This window comes from Triticum aestivum, chromosome 3A, assembly GCF_018294505.1.
Source record: "Triticum aestivum cultivar Chinese Spring chromosome 3A, IWGSC CS RefSeq v2.1, whole genome shotgun sequence".
NCBI classification, from domain to species: domain Eukaryota; kingdom Viridiplantae; phylum Streptophyta; class Magnoliopsida; order Poales; family Poaceae; genus Triticum; species Triticum aestivum.
In genome coordinates this window covers 568,891,567-568,905,637 of record NC_057800.1, presented here as the reverse complement: position 1 = coordinate 568,905,637, position 14,071 = coordinate 568,891,567, and positions in this window count along the sequence as shown.

The window sequence follows — 14,071 nt, the reverse complement described above, 5'->3', positions numbered from 1 at the left end:
TACTCCGGTAAAATCCCGATTTCACCCGGAACACTTCCGATATCCAAATATAGGCTTCCAATATATCAATCTTTATGTCTCGACCATTTCGAGACTCCTCGTCATGTCCGTGATCACATCCGGGACTCCGAACAAACTTCGGTACATCAAAATGCATAAACTCATAATATAACTGTCATCGAAACCTTAAGCGTGCGGACCCTACGGGTTCGAGAACAATGTAGACATGACCGAGACATGTCTCCGGTCAATAACCAATAGCGGAACCTGGATGCTCATATTGGTTCCTACATATTCTACGAAGATCTTTTATCGGTCAGACCGCATAACAACATACGTTGTTCCCTTTGTCATCGGTATGTTACTTGCCCGAGATTCGATCGTCGGTATCTCAATACCTAGTTCAATCTCGTTACCGGCAAGTCTCTTTACTCGTTCCGTAATACATCATCTCACAACTAACTCATTAGTTGCAATGCTTGCAAGGCTTATGTGATGTGCATTACCGAGAGGGCCCAGAGATACCTCTCCGACAATCGGAGTGACAAATCCTAATCTCGAAATACGCCAACCCAACATGTACCTTTGGAGACACCTGTAGAGCACCTTTATAATCACCCAGTTACGTTGTGACGTTTGGTAGCACACAAAGTGTTCCTCCGGTAAACGGGAGTTGCATAATCTCATAGTCATAGGAACATGTATAAGTCATGAAGAAAGCAATAGCAACATACTAAACGATTGGGTGCTAAGCTAATGGAATGGGTCATGTCAATCAGATCATTCACCTAATGATGTGATCCCGTTAATCAAATAACAACTCTTTGTCCATGGTTAGGAAACATAACCATCTTTGATTAACGAGCTAGTCTAGTAGAGGCATACTAGTGACACTCTGTTTGTTTATGTATTCACACATGTATTATGTTTCCGGTTAATACAATTCTAGCATGAATAATAAACATTTATCATGATATAAGGAAATAAATAATAACTTTATTATTGCCTCTAGGGCATATTTCCGGAACACTGAGACCGAAAGGTCGAGCGTGAATCATATAGTAGATATGATCAACATAGAGATGTTCACCATTGAAAACTACTCCATCTCACGTGATGATCGGTTATGGTTTAGTTGATATGGATCAAGTGATCACTTAGATGATAAGAGGGATATCTATCTAAGTGGGAGTTCTTAAGTAATGTGATTAATTGAACTTAAATTTACCATGAACTTAGTCTTGATAGTATTTGCATATCTATGTTGTAGATCAATTGCTCGCGTATAACTTCCCCCTTTTATTTATGATATGTACCTAGAGAAAACTATATTGAAAGATGATAGTAGCAATGATGCGGATTGGATCCGTGTTCTGAGGATTATCCTCGTTGCTGCACAGAAGAATTATGTCCTTGATGCACTGCTAGGTGACAGACCTATTGCAGGAGCAGATGCAGACGTTATGAACGTTTGGGAAAGCTCGGTATGATGACTACTTGTTAGTTTAGTGCACCATGATTTATGGCTTAGAACCAGGACTTCAAAAATGTTTTGAACGCCACGGAACATATAAGATGTTCTAAGAGTTGAAATTGGTATTTCATACTCATGCCCGTGTTGAGAGGTATGAGACCTCTGACAAGAACTTTGCCTACAAGATGGAGGAGAATAGCTCAGCTAGTGAGCATGTGCTCAGAATGTCTGAGTACTACAATCACTTGAATCAAGTGGGAGTTAATCTTCCAGATAAGATAGTGATTGACAGAGTTCTCTAGTCACTATCACCAAGTTACTAGAACTTCGTGATGAACTATAATATGCAAGGGATAACGGAAACGATTCCCAAGCTCTTCGTGATGCTGAAATCGACAAAGGTAGAAATCAAGAACAACATCAAGTGTTGATGGTTGACAAGACCACTAGTTTCAAGAAAAGGGCAAAGGGAAGAAGGGTATCTTCAAGAACAACAACAAGCAAGTTGATGCTCAAGTGAAGAAGCCCAAGTCTAGACCTAAGCCTGAGACTAAGTGCTTCTACTGCAAAGGGACTGGTCACTAGAAGCAGAACTGCCCCAAGTATTTGACGGATAAGAAGGATGGCAAAGTGAACAAATGTATATTTGATATACATGTTATTGATGTGTACTTTACTAGTGTTTATAGCAATCCCTTAGTATTTGATACTAGTTCAGTTGCTAAAGATTAGTAACTCGAAACATGAGTTGCAGAATGAATAGAGACTAGTTAAAGGTGAAGTGATGATGTGTGTAGGAAGTGGTTCCAAGATTGATATGATCATCATCGCACACTCCCTATACTTTCGGGATTAGTGTTGAACCTAAATAAATGTTATTTGGTGTTTGCGTTAAGCATGAATATGATTTGATCATATTGCAATACGGTTATTCATTTAAAGTCAGAGAATAATTGTTGTTCTATTTACATGAATAAAACCTTCAATGGTCATACACCCAAGGTGAATGATTTATTGAATCTCGTTCGTAGTGATACATATATTCATAATATTGAAGCCAAAAGACGCAAAGTTAATAATGATAGTGCAACTTATTTGTGCCACTGCCGTTTAGGTCATATTGGTGTAAAGCGCATGAAGAAAATCCATGTTGACGGGCTTTTGGAATCACTTGATTATGAATCAGTTGATGCTTGTGAACCATGCCTCATAGGCAAGATGACTAAGACTACGTTCTCCGGAACAATGGAGCAAGCAACTGACTTATTGGAAAATAATACATACTGATGTATGCAATTCGATAAGTGTTGAGGCTCGTGGCGTGTATTGTTATTTTATGACCTTCACAGATGATTTGAGCAGATATGGGTATATCTACTTGATGAAACATAAGTCTGAAACATTTGAAAAGTTCAAAGAATTTCAGAGTGAAGTGGAAAATCACCGTGACAAGAAAATAAAGTTTCTACGATCTAATCGCGGAGGCGAATATTTGAGTTATGAGTTTGGTATTCAACTAAAACAATGTGGAATAGTTTCACAAAATTCATGCCACCTGGAACACCACATCATAATAGTGTGTCCGAACATCATAACCGTACTTTATTGGATATAGTGCAATTTATGATGTCTCTTACCGATTTACCACTATTGATTTGGGGTTATGCATTAGAGATAGCTGCATTCACGTTAAATAGGGCACCATCTAAATCCGTTGAGATGACGCCATATGAACTGTGGTTTGGCAAGAAACCAAAGTTGTCGTTTTTTAAAGTTTGGGGTTATGATGCTTATGTGAAAAAGTCTCATCTTGATAAGCTCAAACCCAAATTGGAGAAATATGTCTTCATAGGATACCCAAAGGAGACAGTTGGGTACACCTTCTATCACAGATCCGAAGGCAAGACATTCGTTGCTAAGAATGGATCCTTTCTAGAGAAGGAGTTTCTCTCGAAAGAAGTGAGTGGGAGGAAAGTAGAACTTGATGAGGTAACTGTACCTGCTCCCTTATTGGAAAGTAGTTCATCACAGAAATCTGTTCCTGTGACTCCTACACCAATTAGTGAGGAAGCTAATGATGATGATCATGAAACTTCAGATCAAGTTACTACCGAATTTCGTAGGACAACCAAAGTATGGTCCACACCAGAGTGGTACGGTAATCATTTCTGGAAGTCATGTTACTAGACCATGATGAACCTACGAACTATGAGGAAGCGATGATGAGCCCAGATTCCGTGAAATGGCTTGAGGCCATGAAATCTGAGATGGGATCCATGTATGAGAACAAAGTATGGACTTTGCTTGACTTGCCCGATGATCGGTGAGTCATTAAGAATATATGGGTCTTCAAGAGGAAGACGGGCGCTGATAGTAGCATTACTATCTACAAAGCTCAAATTGTCGCAAAATGTTTCCAACAAGTTCAAGGTGTTGACTACGATGAGATTTTCTCACTCGTATCGATGCTTAAAAAGTCTGTTGGAATCATGTTAGTAGTTGCCGCATTTTATGAAATCTGGCAAGTGGATGTCAAAACTGTATTCCTTCATGGATTTCTTAAAGAAGAGTTGTATATGATGCAACCAGAAGTTTTGTCGATCCTAAAGGTGCTAACAAAGTGAGCAAGCTCCAGCGATCCATCTATGGACTGGTGCAAGCATCGCGGAGTTGGAATATATGTTTTTATAAAGTGATCAAAGCATATGGTTTTATACAGACTTGCGGTGAAGCCTGTATTTACAAGAAAGTGAATGGGAGCACTACAACATTTCTAATAAGTACATGTGAATGGCATATTGTTGATTAGAAATAATGTAGAATTTTCTGGAAAGCATAAAGGAGTGTTTGAAAGGAGTTTTTCAAAGAAAGACCTCGATGAAGCTACTTACATATTGAGCATCAAGATCTATAGAGATAGATCAAAATGCTCAATATATTTTCAATGAGTACATACCTTGACAAGATTTTGAAGCAGTTTAAAATGGAAAAGTAAAAGAAGGAGTTCTTGCCTGTGTTGCAAGGTGTGAAGTTGAGTAAAGACTCAAAACCCGACCACGGCAGAAAATAGAAAGAGAATGAAAAGTCATTCCCTATGCCTCAGTCATAGGTTCTATAAAGTATGCCATGCTGTGTACCAGACCTATTGTGTACCTCACCATAAGTTTGGCAAGAGGGTACAATAGTGATCCAGGAGTGGATCACTGGACAACGGTAAAAAATATCCTTAGTGGAATAAGGAAATATTTCTCGATTATGGAGGTGATAAAAGAGTTCGTCGTAAAGAGTTACGTCGATGCAAGCTTTTTACATCGATCTAGATGACTCTAAGTCTCAATCTAGATACATATTGAAAGTGGGAGCAATTAGCTAGAGTAGCTCCGTGCAGAGCATTGTAGACATAGAAATTTGTGAAATACATATGGATCTGAATGTTGCAGACCCTTAGACTAAACTTCTCTCACAAGCAAAACATGATATCTCTTTGGGTGTTAATCACATATCGATGTGAACTAGATTATTGACTCTAGTAAACCCTTTGGGTATTAGTCACATGGAGATGTGAACTAATCACATAGCGATGTGAACTAGATTATTGATTATAGTAAACCCTTTGGGTATTAGTCACATGGAGATGTGAACTAATCACATAAAGATGTGAACTAGATTATTGACTCTAGTGCAAGTGGGAGACTGAAGGAAATATGCCCTAGAGGAAATAATAAAGTTATTATTTATTTCCTTATATCATGATAAATGTTTATTATTCATGCTAGAATTATATTAACCGGAAACATGATACATGTGTGAATACATAGACAAACAGAGTGTCACTAGTATGCCTCTACTTGACTAGCTCGTTGATCAAAGATGGTTATGTTTCCTAGCCATATACATGAGTTGTCATTTGATTAACGGGGTCACATCATTAGGAGAATGATGTGATTGACTTGACCCATTCCATTAGCTTAGCACTTGATCATTTAGTATGTTGCTATTGCTTTCTTCATGACTTATACATGTTCCTATGACTATGAGATTATGCAACTCCCGTTTACCGGAGGAACACTGTGTGTGCTACCAAACGTCACAACGTAACTGGGTGATTATAAAGGTGCTCTACAGGTGTCTCCGAAGGTACTTGTTGAGTTGGTGTATTTCGAGATTAGGATTTGTCACTCCGATTGTCAGAGAGGTATCTCTAGGCCCACTCGGTAATGCACATCACTATAAGCCTTGCAAGCATTGTAACTAATGAGTTAGTTGCGGGATGATGTATTACGGAACGAGTAAAGAGACTTTCCGGTAACGAGATTGAACTAGGTATTGAGATACCGACGATCGAATCTCGGGCAAGTAACATACCGATGACAAAGGGAACAACATATGTTGTTATGCGATTTGACCGATAAAGATCTTCGTAGAATATGTGGGAGCCAATATGAGCATCCGGGTTCCGCTATTGGGATCTCATCCGGGACTCTGAACAAACTTCGGTAACCACATACAATTTCTCATAACAACTCTAGCATCACTGAACCTTAAGTGTGTAGACCCTACGGGCTCGGGAACCATGCACACATGACCGAGACACCTCTCCGGCCAATAACCAATAGCGGGATCTAGATACCCATATTGGCTCCCACATGTTCCACGCTGATCTCATCGCATGAACCACGATGTCGGGGATTCAATCGATCCCGTATACAATTCCCTTTGTCCATCGGTATGTTACTTGCCCAAGATTCGATCATGGGTATCCCCATACCTTGTTCAATCTCGTTACCGGCAAGTCTCTTTACTCGTTCCGTAACGCATGATCATGTGGCTAACTCCTTAGTCACATTGATCTCATTATGATGATGCATTACTGAGTGGGCCCCGAGATACTTCTCCGTCACACGGAGTGACAAATCCCAGTCTCGATTCGTGCCAACCCAACATACACCTTTAGAGATACCTGTAGTGCATCTTTATAGCCAGACAATTACATTGTGACATTTGATACACCCAAAGCATTCCTACGGCATCTGGGAGTTGCACAATCTCATGGTCTAAGGAAATGATACTTGACATTAGAAAAGCTCTAGCAAATGAACTACACGATCTTGTGCTATGCTTAGGATTGGGTCTTGTCCATCACATCATTCTCCTAATGATGTGATCCCGTTATCAACGACATCCAATGTCCATGGTCAGGAAATCGTAACCATCTATTGATCAACGAGCTAGTCAACTAGAGGCTCACTAGGGACATGTTGTGCACTATGTATTCACACATGTATTACGGTTTCCGATTAATACGATTATAGCATGAGCAATAGACAATTATCATGAACAAGGAAATATAATAATAACTATTTTATTATTGCCTTTAGGGCATATTTCCAACACAGCATGGCACCACTTATTGGTTGCTCATATCGATCAGCTATAAACGAACAAAAACATATGCATGCTGAGTTGGGCTGTGCCATTTAGGGCTTCCATCGAGGAGGGCATCATTCGTCGCCCATGAAGCGAGACATATCCCCATCCAGCCACATATATTATATCTCACTTATAGTGAGGCTATGGGTCTCGACGTAGGTTTTAATAGTTAAAGGGCCAACTTGTTTTCAACTTTGTTTTCCTTCATTGAGTTTACAGGTCCCCGCTTGGTTTTTTTTGTTTATCTTTCTTTTTTACTTTGCTTTCCACCGGTTTGTACTGTTTTTCAATTTTTTTTGTTTCTTTCTTGGTTTTTACAGGTTTTTTTGCTTTTGTTCATTTCTTTTTTCGCTTTTATTTCTCCCTTGGGTTTTATCAGTTTTTTTGTTTCTTTCCCGGTTTTCTCTGTTTCCATTCTTTTGAATTGGTTTCTTTGGGTTTTCATTTTCTTTGTTTTGTTCTTCTTTCTTCTTATTTCTCTAATTCACCGGGGTTTCTTCATTTTTATTTGATTTTCGTTGTTTTTTCGTCAGTTTGTTTTTGGTTCAACCCATGTTAACTTTTTCCATTACACATTCAACATTTTACGTATACATCTGAAACATTTTTTATATAAACGGTTACATTTTTATTAGATGACTAACATTGCTTGAGAACTTAAATGGTCTTTATGTCTACTTTTTTCCATACACACCATACATTTTTGGTATATATGTAATTCATTTTTCTAATAGATGTTGAACATTATTAAAATACAAGTTAAACATTTTGCGATACACGTTCAACATTTTTATACACATTTATAACATTTCCCCAAAGATTGACTGAATTTTTTTAAATACAGGATTAACATTTTTTAGGACATAGTCAACATTTTTTCTATACACATTTGATCATTTTTCAAATGCTTGATTTTTTTCCAAATACAAGATTAACATTTTTCAATACATGGTCAACATTTTTTCTATATACATTTGACATTTTTCAAATGCTTAATTAATTTTTTTTACAAATGCAAGTTTAACAGTTTTTCTATACATATTTAAGATTTTTCAAATGCTTGATTAATATTTTTAAAATAATTGTTTATTTTTTTAAATGCTTGGTTTTTTAACCACATGATCAATTTATTTCACATACATTGTATATTCTTTCACATACATTCGAAACATTTTCTCAACACACATTTAACATTTTTCAAATGATTGATTAACATTTATCTCCAAATGTTTTAGGTAAAGTATTTTTTGTAATATGTTTTATTTAAAATATTTGGGAGTACCATAAATTTTTTTAAAGAAAAAAAGTATACCAAAAAAACGAGGTTGCGGCCTCTAGCACGGGAGAATATTTGGTGCACCGGTGCTTGTAGTGCTACCAGTGCACCGAACTCACATTTCACATTTTAAAATGTAAAAAAATTCTAGAAAAAAATTAGCACATTCACACAGCATAAATGTAGGTTGTCACAAAATTTCAAGTCAAAATTCAAAACATAGCTCAGAAGACGAATATGAAAAATTCAATACCAAATAGTACATAATGTAAGTTGGGCTCTAGATTTGGCCCAGTATCACATTGATGTCAAAATTGTCATTTTTGTATCTCAAGAACTATTTCAAATTTTGACACGAAATTTTGTGGCAACATACATTGATGTTGTGACAATGTGTTAGATATTTTTTCTGATTTTTTGAAATGTTCTACACCATCCGGTGCACCAGTAGCATCATAATTGTGGGTGTACTGGATACATTCGCCCTCCAGTGTATCTGGGCCGGCTCATCTCACGTTGCCCTTGACGCGAGGGTTCCCTTCATCTCGCTATAAGCGAGACATAGGAGTGTCGCACCACATTTCCCCAGGCCATAAGCAGCTGAGAATCCCGTGGTCCAAGATGAAACGACCGAGGGCAAAATGCCTCCAGCCTTTCTTGGCCATCAGGCTATCGCCCTCCGAGGCTGAAGTGATGTTAGTGCGACTACCATAAAAAAAGGTTCACATTTTCTCTTGAATTTTTTTTTCACTGAACAAATGGTTGACCTTACATCTGATAGAGTTGCGATGTAACAATTGTTGCTTCGACTATTGTGATAATATCTCTCGAAGCAGGCTTTTGCCCCGATTTATAGATAAAGCAACGACCTAGCCCATGCAACAAGTTTAAGTGCAGAAAAGGAAAAAAATAAAATTGCTGGGGCAATAACACAAACATGCCCTCATAGAAAGAGGAAAAAGGCCACAAAGCGGCCAGGAGATCAGTGGCCCTATGACGAGGAAAAACGTTGAGCTGGCATAGTCATCGCGTCCATTGTCGCCAAGCTGATCGCAATTCTGCTGCCTAGAAAGCAGGTAACAATGCTGAAAAACGTCAGAAATTTGAATATGATAATATAATATGTTCAAAGCCAGACAAATATTTCTAGTCGAACACCTCATCTCGTGCGGAGCACGAACGACAAGGCTGTATTCGGTGCAGCAGATCCATTGGTTAATTAGCACATCCAGGCAAACCAAACCAATGTCACCTTTATATGAAGCAAACAACAGAAGTCAGCCGCTTAATTGGTACTAGGTCGATGTCCCTTCCTGGGGCAGAGCCACCTGCGCCAATTGTGTTTTCTGGAACAATTAAATCATCATTTGAACTGACAAGCAAGCTTTAGTTGATATACGCCTATTTGACCTGTCCTCACGTTGACAAAATGCAGTCTGCAACAGCTTCATCTAGCTAGCTAGACGGTGCGGCCAGCCATGAAATATCAAACATATACATGCAGTGATGCAGAGCCAGCTGACGATGATCGGCGTTGCACCGGTGCAGATGCTTGCATCGAAAGCTACCCCAGCTCGGCGGATAGACTAAACTAAGCCCCTAAACTGCCGAACTGGCTTATAGAATCACCGAACACGAATGATGACATGAGAGAAGAAGACCGGTTTGGATAGTACCTGTCGACCAAGATATATAAGTAGCCCAAAGATAGGGCGCTTGAGAGTCGCAGCAACCAGGTCCGGAACACGACGGTAGCTAGATTTCTTGAGCAAGTGATGATTCTCCGAAAGCTCCTAACTAACACCTTGTTTAAAAACTCCACATCTCTTTCCACAGTTCAATCTATGACTATATAGAACTAGTATATATGTACGTACGCTTCTAGTTCACGTAGGTAGCAGTAATCTCCTTGTCATGTAGTCCAAGGAGCCATTGATCCCGCTGGGATTCTGCCCCTAATTCCCAGCCTTTAGCGCATCGTTTTTCTACAGCTAGGGGAAGGCGCAGGTGGCTTCGCGTTAGTTGCGTCCTACTCCTAACTAACGCTGTCCCTTCCACGGAGTAGCAGGAAGGAACTGGAATTTTGGAGCCTATATATCCTCTTTTTGTCTTCCATGACGACGACGTGTTCTCGCGGCTGTTTTTGTAAGCTCTCGCCGCGGGATCTTGGCCTTTCCGCCTTCCGTTTGTTTTAAGTTATATAAGCTTTATGTCATGCATCCAAGAGGAGATTTGGTACTGCTTCGTCAGTTTTGGTGGCTTTTATAGCCGCTTGCTTTTGGCGCTTCATTAGCTCACTGAGATGCTGCTGTTTAGTCCTAGCTTAGCTAGCTAGCTGGTTTATATATGATATACTGTATAAGACGGGTGTCTGTGGTTGGAAGAGTTCGTTGGATCCACTCCGGTTCGGGAGCGGAGCAAACCCATCCATATCCGCAGGGATTGACCTCGCTTATTTTCTGATGCTTTCCTCTCTTTTTATTTCAAGTCACAACATACGTTGCTAATCTCAAGGTCAAGACATGGTCAACTGGGCGCATCGTTTCAGCAGCTGCCAGTGGTGCATCAGTGAGTGCTGGAGAGCCATGATGGCTAACGAGAAAGTATGGCGCGATCAGTAGAGTAGAACCGATCAACTGAGACGGACAGGCAACGTCTGGATGAAAAGAAAGACCCTGACAGGCGTAGCAAATGTACAACAGTCCCTCCTTTGCTATCCATCCCTTTTACTCCTCCACCCGGTGCAAAAAGGTTGGCTACGGTCGAACGCCTTTCGTTCGGGGCCACGGGCCGCCCCAGCGGAGCGGTCAGAAGATGCCTGGCAGGGGGTAGTGGGCGGCATGGCACGGGGAAGGCGCGCGTACGTACGCGCACGCCTCTGTTGTTTCCTGTCACGTACGAATCGCTAGCTATTCGATCTCGTGGCCGTTGCATCAAGCGAAGGTGAGGCGAGGCGAGCTAGAGTGCGGGAGCGGGAGGCAATGGATGGCCAAATACGCGCGCGCTTTTGGGTCCCCGTCCGTCCGGCGTCCGCGGCTCGAGGGCAGCTCGAATCTGGGCGGGCCCGTGCCCAGGGTACGCGTGCGCCGGGGCGGCCCCGCGTCACAAGCTAGTGGGCCGGGCGTCGGCGTGACGTCGCCGTCGAGCAACGCCGGTGGCACAACAGTTCAGATCCTACACCAGTAGGAACTAGGAACCAAACCACTTCGTAAAACTCGGAGAAAACCTACGCACATATGATCATTTGTGACGACCTGGGATAACAACCCTACGTTCTTACTTTCATGCAGGTCGCAAATAGTTATGCAGTGCTATTATTCTAGTACGAAATTTGACATGGGTGAAACTGAATTCAATATGCATGTGCTTGGTTTTTATCTGATGTTTCTAGAACCTACAAAATACATTTCTTTGCTAGGTTTTAGAAAGGGAACACGCCGAACACCAGCATCATTTCAAGTATATTTTCCACACAACTGCACCTAGATCATCAGTTCCATGATTTTACGCAAAAGTTACTACTACTTCTCATCGTTAAAAACTAGTAACAGAATCATCAGCGCGGCTCCAACTTCCAACTCGGGGACGCAGCGCGAACATGAGTACGAAAACTTGGAAAAGAAAGATAAAGGGCAAGCGGAAAAGAACCCCAATGATCAACACCTTGATAACCGCGCAAGGGTCCGCTGCAGGGAAAAAGTCGAGGCGTCGATGCATAAAACTAGATCTTGAGGCAGCTCGGGAACATCCCTTTTGTTGTTTTCTTGCGTTTGTCTGTAGCTGAAAGGAGGGGCCGAGCAGGATGGATCCATGGCCCAAATATCGCCCATCTTTGTGCTCCAGTCTTCACGCACGGCGCACCTCAAGACAAGGCCCCAATTCCCTGGCATCGCTAACATATTCTCAACGATTGTCATATCGCCCCCCTCGCTGGAGCCACAAAGCTCACGAGCCTGCGGCACGAAAGCTGCACTTGGCTGCTCAAAGCTTACTTACCAGTGCTTGCAGGCAGTAGTACTATAAATGTAAAAGTGCTTTTCTCATGGGAATATGGGCGTTTATGCTTTGGATTAGCATGGGGAGTGGAAGCGGAAAGAAGTGTATCCTACTTGCCTTGTTGCCAAAAGGTGATATTCCTCCTAGCCGATTAGCGTGTTTTTGTATTGACATGTGTGATTTGGTTCAATCGCTAAATGCTAACCTGGCATGAAGGGGTCAAATCGGCAACTCTCACATCAAAAGTGCAACAGGCAAGATCGTTACTACTGCAATATATTAAGGCTCGACTTGACAGGACTATCAGTTAACTAAAGTATTCTAAAATATTCTAAAAGAGGCCGACTTGCTATTTAACAAAGTCTAAGTTTGGTTCCTCAGTTCAAATACCACAAATTCTTGATCACTCAAGAGAAAAAAAAACACTAAAGTATTCTAAAGTAATAAAATAGGCCGACTTGCTATTTAGCAAAGTATAAGTTTGACGTGAACCAATCTGTTGTTGGATAGTTAGGAGGACAGTGATATCTCCAACCCACCAGGGTTTCAAGTCCTAGACTTGACATTGGTGCTCACATTTTTCTGGATTTATTTCAGTCCTTCCGAGGATATGCGTTTATGGGAGGAGAACTTCTCATCGACTGCGAAGGCGTCTGTGGTGACTTGTCAATCTCAAGATAATCTCAAGATGATGTGCCGGCTCAGTCTCTCGAAGATGCTCATAAGGGTAGGGTGTGCGTGTGTGTTCATAGGGATGAGCATATGTGCGTATGTATGAGCGTCCACGTTTGTATTGTATTAAAAAAGTATAAATTTGGTTCCTCAATTCAAATACCATAAATTCTTGGTCACTCAAGTATCAAAACCTTTAATCCATTTCTCCACCTGAAAACTGTTTGATGATGATGTGATGGTGGTTTCACACGTGTTTTTTTTTTGCGATGATGGTAGTTTCACACGTGTTACACCCAATCAAAACAACTATTGCAGATCAATAAAGGAAAAGAAAGGGAAACACAATATACGAAAAAGTATTTTTAGAGGAAACATAAACATTCTATAAATTTAGGTGTTAAATATGAAAAGTAGAAATGTTAATGCAAAACCAGTGGATTTAGTACATCGGATGAAATCATGGAATTCAATAAGTTTTCCCCCTAACATTTTACTTCTCTTTCCAAAACTTCCATATTTTCAATAACTTCTGGATTACATGAAATTTATTTTGACAAAAAATTGACTTCGGTTTTGCGAGGCTTCTCGAGTACCCAGTCCGAGTTGAAAGCCCTAGGTACGAACTGAGTTAGTTTTAGTGGCAATAGTGGTGTTTTTGTGTCGTGACCTTGTTGAATGCATTGCTCGAATATACTCAGACTTGCTCTTCGGGATGAAAACCTGGAATCTGACCTTGGGTGGTTGGATCCGCTGACGGTGGCGCTTGAGCATTGTTTCATTTCTGAATGTGTTGTTGTTGAAGAAACTTTTTCATTGTCCTTGTGGTGTAAGAGATGGTTGGTACGGATATGGTCGTTGTTGTAGTCTGCCGATCGCTATTTCTATCGCTTCATTATTTTTCATTTTGCTCGCTGAGGCGTAACTTTTGTCCCATTTGACTTTCCTTTTTGTCGGCATGTTTATTTGTGTGTGAAAGTTGGTGTTGAATGTTTCCATCCTAGCTCTGCATAGGTTGGGTGTGCAATCATGGATTTTGTATCCCCTTGATGCTTCATTTTGAGTCAATAAAATCAAGTCTTCGTCAAAGAAATCATGAAATTTATCAATGTTCTTAATTTTATGTTTTGTTCATTTTCTTTATTTATTGCAAAATTTCTACTAGAAAAAGCTAATTTTCTGTTACATTTATTTTAATTCTGAAGTCTTTTAATTTATTTCTC